Genomic DNA, 10,000 nt, shown 5'->3' on the forward strand with positions numbered 1-10,000 from the left:
GAGACGTACAGACGGACAGACAGAGAGACGGACAGACAGAGAGACGGACAGACAGAGAGACGTACAGACGGACAGACAGAGACGTACAGACGGACAGACAGAGAGACGTACAGACGGACAGACAGAGAGACGTACAGACGGACAGACAGAGAGACGTACAGACGGACAGACAGAGAGACATACAGACGGACAGACAGAGAGACGTACAGACCGACAGACAGAGAGACGTACAGATGGACAGACAGAGAGACGTACAGACCGACAGACAGAGAGACGTACAGACGGACAGACAGAGAGACGTACAGACGGACAGACAGAGACGTACAGACGGACAGACAGAGAGACGTACAGACGGACAGACAGAGACGTACAGACGGACAGACAGAGAGACGTACAGACGGACAGACAGAGAGACGTACAGACCGACAGACAGAGAGACGTACAGACGGACAGACAGAGAGACGTACAGACCGACAGACAGAGAGACGTACAGACAGACAGACAGAGACGTACAGACGGACAGACAGAGAGACGTACAGACGGACAGACAGAGAGACGTACAGACCGACAGACAGAGAGACGTACAGACGGACAGACAGAGAGACGTACAGACCGACAGACAGAGAGACGTACAGACAGAGAGACGGACAGACAGAGAGACGTACAGACGGACAGACAGAGACGTACAGACGGACAGACAGAGAGACGTACAGACGGACAGACAGAGAGACGTACAGACGGACAGACAGAGAGACGTACAGACGGACAGACAGAGAGACATACAGACGGACAGACAGAGAGACGTACAGACCGACAGACAGAGAGACGTACAGATGGACAGACAGAGAGACGTACAGACCGACAGACAGAGAGACGTACAGACGGACAGACAGAGAGACGTACAGACGGACAGACAGAGACGTACAGACGGACAGACAGAGAGACGTACAGACGGACAGACAGAGACGTACAGACGGACAGACAGAGAGACGTACAGACGGACAGACAGAGAGACGTACAGACCGACAGACAGAGAGACGTACAGACGGACAGACAGAGAGACGTACAGACCGACAGACAGAGAGACGTACAGACAGACAGACAGAGACGTACAGACGGACAGACAGAGAGACGTACAGACGGACAGACAGAGAGACGTACAGACCGACAGACAGAGAGACGTACAGACGGACAGACAGAGAGACGTACAGACCGACAGACAGAGAGACGTACAGACCGACAGACAGAGAGACGTACAGACGGACAGACAGAGAGAGACGTACAGACGGACAGACAGAGAGACGTACAGACGGACAGACAGAGACGTACAGACGGACAGACAGAGAGACGTACAGACGGACAGACAGAGAGACGGACAGACAGAGAGACGGACAGACAGAGAGACGTACAGACGGACAGACAGAGAGACGTACAGACGGACAGACAGAGAGACGTACAGACGGACAGACAGAGAGACGTACAGACGGTGAAACTTCAACGCCGACTCTCCTCTCTAGCTGTATATTTCCCCTCATCCTCCAAGTCAATCCATTACGGCGGAACTCAGAGCGAACAGGCCGCATCATTAAGTTAATGATGGCCCTAATCAGACCGTGCTAGCCGCTCCACTGGAACAACAGGCATGCCCTTGGCCCCAAGCCCAGCCAGGAAAACGAAACAAACCTAGAGTAAATTATTTCAGATATTGGATGTGTTGCTGCTGAGGACGGGAGCTTAGAAAGAGGTGGTAATTTCCCCATATTGTGATATTCCAAATCTGTCTGGTTTCAGAGGTGTTGTAAACATTCCCTCTAAAAAGGCATGGAATGGTATGCTATATTTTTACACATGAAGTGGAGTTGGTCCCAAACCTCAAAGCCCAGCCCCAGAGAGGGGTACAGTGAGGTTTGGGGTGGGCTCTCCTAAGGGTAGCAGACATGGCTTACCGTAGTTGTGTGGAGAGAAGTGGTTACACTGTGGGAAAGGACAGCCATTAAACTGTCATGAAGTTGTCAGAGACCTCTGTTTTGCTCTCTCTCTCTCTCTCTCGTCTTCACCGTATTGAACACCCTCAAGCTGTTTTGATAGGGGACCCTGATCTCCTACAACAGATCCAGAGTCCGTAGAGTGTTTCATTGTGAAGAGTAAACATCTCAAGGTCTTTGCTCCATGAACTCCTTACTGGCTCTCAAACCGTTGCTGCCTCTTTTCGATTCCTCCTTTCCTTTGACGTGTTTGTTGTGCTGTTGGTTTCCATTCGTGTCTGAGGTGACAGGTTTAATTATCCTGAACGACCCAGAGCTCTGATTGGCAGACCTACTGGGACATGAACCCAGGTTAGGGTTAGGTTAGGAGAATGTGTGTGTGTGTGTGTGTGTGTGTGTGTGAGAGTCAAATCAAATCAAATTCTATTGGTCACATACACATGGTTAGCAGATGTTAATGCAAGTGTAGCGAAATGCTTGTGCTTCTAGTTCCGACAGTGCAGCAAAATCTAACAAGTAATCTAACAATTCCCCAACAACTACCTAACACACACAAATCTAAAGGGGTGAATGAGAATATGTACATATAAGTGTATGGATGAGCGATGTCCGAGCGGCATAGCAGATGGTAGAAAATACAGTATATACATGTGATATGAGTAATGTAAGATATGTAAACATTATTAAAGTGGCATTGTTTAAAGTGACTAGTGATCCATTTATTAAAGTGTCCAGTGATTGGGTCTCTCGGTCCCTGCTTTGATGCACCTGTACTGACCTCGCCTTCTGGATGATAACGGTGTGAACAGGCAGTGGCTCAGGTGGTTGTTGTCCTTGATGATCTTTTTGGCCTTCCTGTGACATCGGGTGGTGTAGGTGTCCTGGAGGGCAGGTAGTTTGCCCCCGGTGATGCGTTGTGCAGACTGTACCATCCTCTGGAGAGCCTTCCGGTTGAGGGCGGTGCAGTTGCTGTACCAGGCTGTGATACAGCCTGACAGGATGCTCTTGATTGTGCATCTCTAAAAGTTTGTCAGGGTTTTGGGTGACAGGCCAAATTTCTTCAGCCTCCAGAGGTTGAAGAGGTACTGTTGCGACATCTTCACCACACTGTCTGTGTGGGTGGGACCATTTCAGTTTGTCTATAATGTGCACGCCGAGGAACTTAAAACTTTCCACCTTCTCCACTGCTGTCCCTTCGATGTGGATAGGGGGGTGCTCCCTCTGCTGTTTCCTGAAGTCTGCGATCATCTCCTTTGCTTTGCTGACGTTGAGTGAGAGGTTGTTTTCCTGACATCACACTCTGAGTGCCCTCACCTCCTCCCTGTAGGCTCTCGTCGTTGTTGTTGATCAAGCCCACTACTGTTGTGTAGTCTGCAAATTTGATGATTGGCCACGCAGTCATGGGTGAACAGGGAGTACAGGAGAGGGCTGAGCACACACCCTTGTGGGACCCCAGTGGTGAGCGTCAGCGAAGTGGAGATGTTGTTTCCTACCTTCACCACCTGGGGGCGGCCAGAAAGTCCAGGACCCAGTTGCACAGAGAGGGATTGAGACCCAGGGCCTCCAGCTTGATGATGAGCTTGGAGGGTACTGTGGTGTTGAATGCTGAGCTGTAGTCAATGAATAGCATTGTTACATAGGTATTATTTTTGTCCAGATGGGATAGGGCAGTGTGCAGTGTGATGGCGATTGCGTCATCTGTGGACCTGTTGGGGCAGTATGCAAACTGAAGTGGGTCTAGGGTGGCCGGTAAGGTGGCGAGGTGTTTATCTCTGTCGGCGCGACGCATGGAGAAGCCCAGTGGCTGAACCAATTCCAACAAGAGCCATCTCTCTTCCGAGGGAGCCATGTTTCTGTGAAACAGAGAATGTTACAATCTCGGATGTCTCTCTGGAAGGCAACCCTCGCTCAAATTCCGTCTACCTTGTTGTCAAGAGACTGGAGATTGACGAGTATTATACTCGGGACCAGAGAGAGATGTGCCGTTTTCGAAGCCTGACCAGAAGACCGCTCCGTTTGCCCCTTCTGCGTCGCCGTTGTTTTCGGTCAGCTGCTGGGATTAGATCCATTGTCCTGGATGGTGGTCTGAAGAGAGGATCTGCTTCGGGAAAGTCGTATTCCTGGTCATAGTGTTGGTAATTTGACGTTGCTCTTATATCCAACAGTTCTTCCCGGCTGTATGTAATAAGACTTAAGATTTCCTGGGGTAACAATGTAAGAAATAATACATAAAGTAAAAAAAATACTGCATAGTTCCTTAAGAACGTGAAGCGAGGCGACCATCTCTGTCGGCGCCATCTCAACTCTGCATGTGTGTGGGACAGCCCAGCTGACTGAGAGGTATGTGTGTATGTGTCAAATAAAACTGTGAAGGACCTCGGCGTTACTCTGGACCCTGATCTCTCTTTTGAAGAACATATCAAGACCATTTCAAGGACAGCTTTTTTCCATCTACGTAACATTGCAAAAATCAGGAACTTTCTGTCCAAAAATGATGCAGAAAAATTAATCCATGCTTTTGTCACTTCCAGGTTAGACTACTGCAATGCTCTACTTTCCGGCTACCCGGATAAAGCACTAAATAAACTTCAGTTAGTGCTAAATACGGCTGCTAGAATCCTGACTAGAACCAAAAAATTTGATCATATTACTCCAGTGCTAGCCTCTCTACACTGGCTTCCTGTCAAAGCAAGGGCTGATTTCAAGGTTTTACTGCTAACCTACAAAGCATTACATGGGCTTGCTCCTATCTATCTCTCTGATTTGGTCCTGCCGTACATACCTACACGTACGCTACGGTCACAAGACGCAGGCCTCCTAGTTGTCCCTAGAATTTTTAAGCAAACAGCTGGAGGCAGGGCTTTCTCCTATAGAGCTCCATTTTTATGGAACGGTCTGCCTACCCATGTCAGAGACGCAAACTCGGTCTCAACCTTTAAGTCTCTACTGAAGACTCATCTCTTCAGTGGGTCATATGATTGAGTGTAGTCTGGCCCAGGAGTGGGAGGGTGAACGGAAAGGCTCTGGAGCAACGAACCACCCTTGCTGTCTCTGCCTGGCCGGTTCCCCTCTTTCCACTGGGATTCTCTGCCTCTAACCCTATTACAGGGGCTGAGTCACTGGCTTTACTGGGGCTCTCTCATGCCGTCCCTGGAGGAGGTGCGTCACCTGAGTGGGTTGAGTCACTGATGTGGTCATCCTGTCTGGGTTGGCGCCCCCCCCCCCCCCCCCCCCCCCTTAAGTTGTGCCGTGGCGGAGGTCTTTGTGGGCTATACTCAGCCTTGTCTCAGGATGGTAAGTTGGTGGTTGAAGATATCCCTCTAGTGGTGTGGGGGCTGTGCTTTGGCAAAGTGGGTGGGGTTATATCCTTCCTGTTTGGCCCTGTCCGGGGGTGTCCTCGGAGTGGGCCACAGTGTCTCCTGACCCCTCCTGTCTCAGCCTCCAGTATTTATGCTGCAGTAGTTTATGTGTCGGGGGGCTAGGGTCAGTTTGTTATATCTGGAGTACTTCTCCTGTCCTATTCGGTGTCCTGTGTGAATCTAAGTGTGCGTTCTCTAATTCTCTCCTTCTCTCTTTCTCTCTCTCGGAGGACCTGAGCCCTAGGACCATGCCCCAGGACTACCTGACATGATGACTCCTTGCTGTCCCCAGTCCACCTGGCTGTGCTGCTGCTCCAGTTTCAACTGTTCTGACGTATTATTATTCGACCATGCTGATCATTTATGAACATTTGAACATCTTGGCCATGTTCTGTTATAATCTCCACCCGGCACAGCCAGAAGAGGACTGGCCATCCCACATATGCTCTCTCTAATTCTCTCTTTCTTTCTCTCTCTCGGAGGACCTGAGCCCTAGGACCATGCCCCAGGAATACCTGACATGATGACTCCTTGCTGTCCCCAGTCCACCTGACTGTGCTGCTGCTCCAGTTTCAACTATTCTGCCTTATTATTATTCGACCATGCTGGTCATTTATGAACATTTGAACATCTTGACCATGTTTTGTTATAATCTCCACCCAGCACAGCCAGAAGAGGACTGGCCACCCCACATAGCCTGGTTCCTCTCTAGGTTTCTTCCTAGGTTTTGGCCTTTCTAGGGAGTTTTTCCTAGCCACCGTGCTTCTACACCTGCATTGCTTGCTGTTTGGGGTTTTAGGCTGGGTTTCTGTACAGCACTTTGAGATATCAGCTGATGTACGAAGGGCTATATAAAATAAATTTGATTGATTGATTGTGTATGCATGCAAGAATCTGTGTCTTCATGCGTACGTGCATGCATACAGTATGCATATTATTCCATTGGCTGTTGATTAGATGCAGTGATGTGAGTGTGTGACAGGCTCAGATGATCAAATGCTGTGGAGTGAAACCGTACAGGGCTGTGGAGTGGGGAGGGGAGAGGGGAGAGCTGACTTGGCAGTCAGACTGGGTGAGAGAAGCCGTTCCCTCTGTGTGTGCCTGTCCAAGGCTAGCTGTAATACAGTCGGGATGCTGTGGTCACTTCCAAAGCCCAGACCTTCTGCTGTATTAATCACCGTCCACAAGGTCTGATTTCTTGGCCTGCTGCTCTGAGGCTCAGGCCTTGACACCTGACTCTCTTCTCTCTGTCTCCTGTTTGCCTCGTGCGTGTTAACAGGCTTTCACACTATATGTGGTTTTATCAGAAGTGTGTGTTAATGAGAGAGAGAGAGAGAGAGAGAGAGAGAGAGAGAGAGAGAGAGAGAGAGAGAGAGAGAGAGAGAGAGAGAGAGAGAGAGAGAGAGAGAGAGAGAGTGTGTGTGTACAGTATGGTATGATAAGGAGGTCATCCTCACGATTTGGGGTCGCCAGTCTGGACCGGGCATTTGGGCCACACATGGACACACAGTTCTCTGGGGTCTCTGACTCATATAGACGGGCAGCGTAGCAGAGGAAACACACCCTTATTTGTCCTCACATTACACAGCGTTCTCACGGTTGTCTCTGAGTGTGAGTGTCTGGGTGTTGGTGCAGAGTCACCTGCTTTAAACAAAACCCTATCCCTCTGTTCAGAACATAACTGGCTCAGTTCCCCAAACCTTTTCAACCATTTTACAAACCCATGGGTGGTGAGAGAGAGTCTGAGAAACAAAAGCATCAGGTGGTCTTACTGCTTGGCTGTCAAACAGAGATAAGTAAAAGAGAGAAAGTAAAAGAGAGAAAGTCCAGCCTGGTCATGAGTGGCTACAGAGGTAACGTTTCAGGTGCACTTAGAGAGACAGGCCCCCAACTTCCCATCTAACCGTTTAACTTTTTACTGCCCCTCTCTTTACGGTCACCATGGGGCTCCAGCGACCAGGGACAACGATGAAGAGTGTGGTGTGTGTGTGTGTGGAACATGGGATTATGGAAGGGTGTGTGTCAGAGTTATTCAGTTGTGTCTTCCCATGTTGTGTCTGACAGACATGTGGATGCCATAACACAGCACCAGAAAACCACAGAGGAGGAGGAGGAGTAGATTGAGTGGTAAAAAACACGGCGACATACAGTGCCTTCAGAAAGTGTTCATACCCCTTGACTTATTCCACATTTTGTTGTGTTACAGCCTGAATTAGAAATCGATTAAATTGTGTTTATTTCTCACACAATACCCCCTTTACGATAGCAAATTTACATTTACAACAACAAAAAAATATTTTTTTGTCTTTTGAGCTTCTAGTCATGAAATCTATGCAGCCTACTCAATCACTTTTTATAGCTACTGTTTACTGGCCTCCTGGGCCATATACAGCGTTCCTCACTGAGTTCCCTGAATTCCTATCAGACCTTGTAGTCATAGCAGATATTATTCTAATTTTTGGTGATTTTAATATTCACATATTAAAATGTGTCCATAGACCCAGTCCAAAAGGCTTTCGGAGCCATCATCGACTCAGTGGGTTTTGTCCAACATGTCTCTGGACCTACTCACTGTCACAGTCATACTCTGGACCTAGTTTTGTCCCATGGAATAAATGTTGTGGATCGTAATGTTTTTCCTCTCCCTATCGGACCACCATTTTATTACGTTTGCAATCGCAACAAATAATCTGCTCAGATCCCAACCAAGGAGCATCAAAAGTCGTGCTATAAATTCCAGACAACACAAAGATTCCTTGATGCCCTTCCAGAATCCCTCTGCCTACCCAAGGACGTCAGTGTAACGGCAGATTTCCTCCTCTTCGTCTGAAGAGGAGTAAGGGATCGGACCAAGATGCGGCGTGGTAAGTGTTCATGATGATTTTAATAACAAAAGTACTGAACACTCTGAAATACAAAAACAATAAACTAATACGTGAAATAACAAAACCGAAATAGTACCGTGTGGGGAAAAACACAGACACGGAAACAAACACCCACAAACCAACAGTGAAACCCAGGCTTCCTAAGTATGATTCTCAATCAGGACTACCTGGCATGATGACTCTTTGCTGTCCCCAGTCCACCTGGCCGTGCTGCTGCTCCAGTTTCAACTGTTCTGCCTGCGACTATGGAACCCAGACCTGTTCACCGGACGTGCTACCTGTCCCAGACCTGCTGTTTTCAACTCTCTAGAGACAGCAGAAGTGGTATAGATACTCTTAATGATCGGCTGTGAAAAGCCAACTGACATTTACTCCTGAGGTGCTGACTTGCTGCACCCTCGACAACTACTGTGATTATTATTATTTGACCATGCTGGTCATTTATAAACATTTGAACATCTTGGCCATGTTCTGCTATAATCTCCACCCGGCACAGCCAGAAGAGGACTGGCCACCCGTCATAGCCTGGTTCCTCTCTAGGATTCTTTCTAGGTTTTGGCCTTTCTAGGGACTTTTTCCTAGGCACTGTGCTTCTACACATGCATTGCTTGCTGTTTGGGGTTTTAGGCTGGGTTTCTGTACAGAACTTTGAGATATCAGCTGATGTAAGAAGGGCTATACAAATACATTTGATTTGATTTGATTAATCATATTCATATGTTTTTCAACATTTTTGCAAATGTATTGAAAATTAAATACAGAAATATCTCATTTACATAAGTCTTCAGAGTCAATACATTGTCCTACTGAAAGATACATTTGTCTTCCAGTGTCTGATGGAAAGCAGATTGAACCAGGTTTTCCTCTAGCATTTTGCCTGTGCTTAAACTATAATCAGTTTTTTTTAATAAAAAAAAAACTCCCTAGTTCTTGCTAATGTCAAGCTATAACATGATGCAGCCACCACGATTGAAAATATGAAGAGTGGTACTCAGTGGTGTGTTGTGTTTTTCCCCAAAACATAACATTTTGTATTCAGTGTTATTGCAAACAGGATACATGTTTTGGAATATTTTTTATAAGCCTCCTTATTTTCAATCTGTCATTTAGTAATTGTGGAATAACTACAATGTTGTCGATCCTTCCTCAATTATCCTATGACAGCCATTAAACTCTGTAACTGTTTTAATGTCACCATTGGCCCTGAGCGGTTTCCTTCCTCTTCAGCAACTGAGGTAGGAAGGACGCCTGTACATTTGTAGTGACTGGATGTATTGATACACCATCCAAAGTGTAATTAATAACTTCACCATTGTCACGTTGTATAAATGATTGGAGACAGGCGCAGGAATTCATATTAGGTGGGTTTAATACTCCACCCAAAATATACAACATGCCATGAAAAGACACGGGGACAAAGCCCAAAACACACACGTATACAAAAACACAGGGATGTAACCCAAACAAAAGAACGAGGTTAAACCTCTAACAAATACACAGGACGAGAGGACAGCAGTACCGGGGGAATCCGTGACAACCATGCTCATCGGGATATTCAATGTCTGCTTTTTTTACCAATAGGTGCCTTTCTATGTGAGGCATTGGAAAACCTCCATGGTCTTTCTGGTTGAATCTGTGTTTGAAATTCACTGCTCGACTGAGGGATGTTACAGATCATTATGGGGTATTGTGTGTTGGCCAATGAGGGGTATTGTGTGTTGGCTAATGAGGGGTATTGTGTGTTGGCTAATGAGGGGTATTGTGTGTTGGC

The sequence above is a fragment of the Oncorhynchus mykiss genome, chromosome 6 (assembly GCF_013265735.2).
Source record: "Oncorhynchus mykiss isolate Arlee chromosome 6, USDA_OmykA_1.1, whole genome shotgun sequence".
In the NCBI taxonomy this organism is placed as follows: Eukaryota; Metazoa; Chordata; class Actinopteri; order Salmoniformes; family Salmonidae; genus Oncorhynchus; species Oncorhynchus mykiss.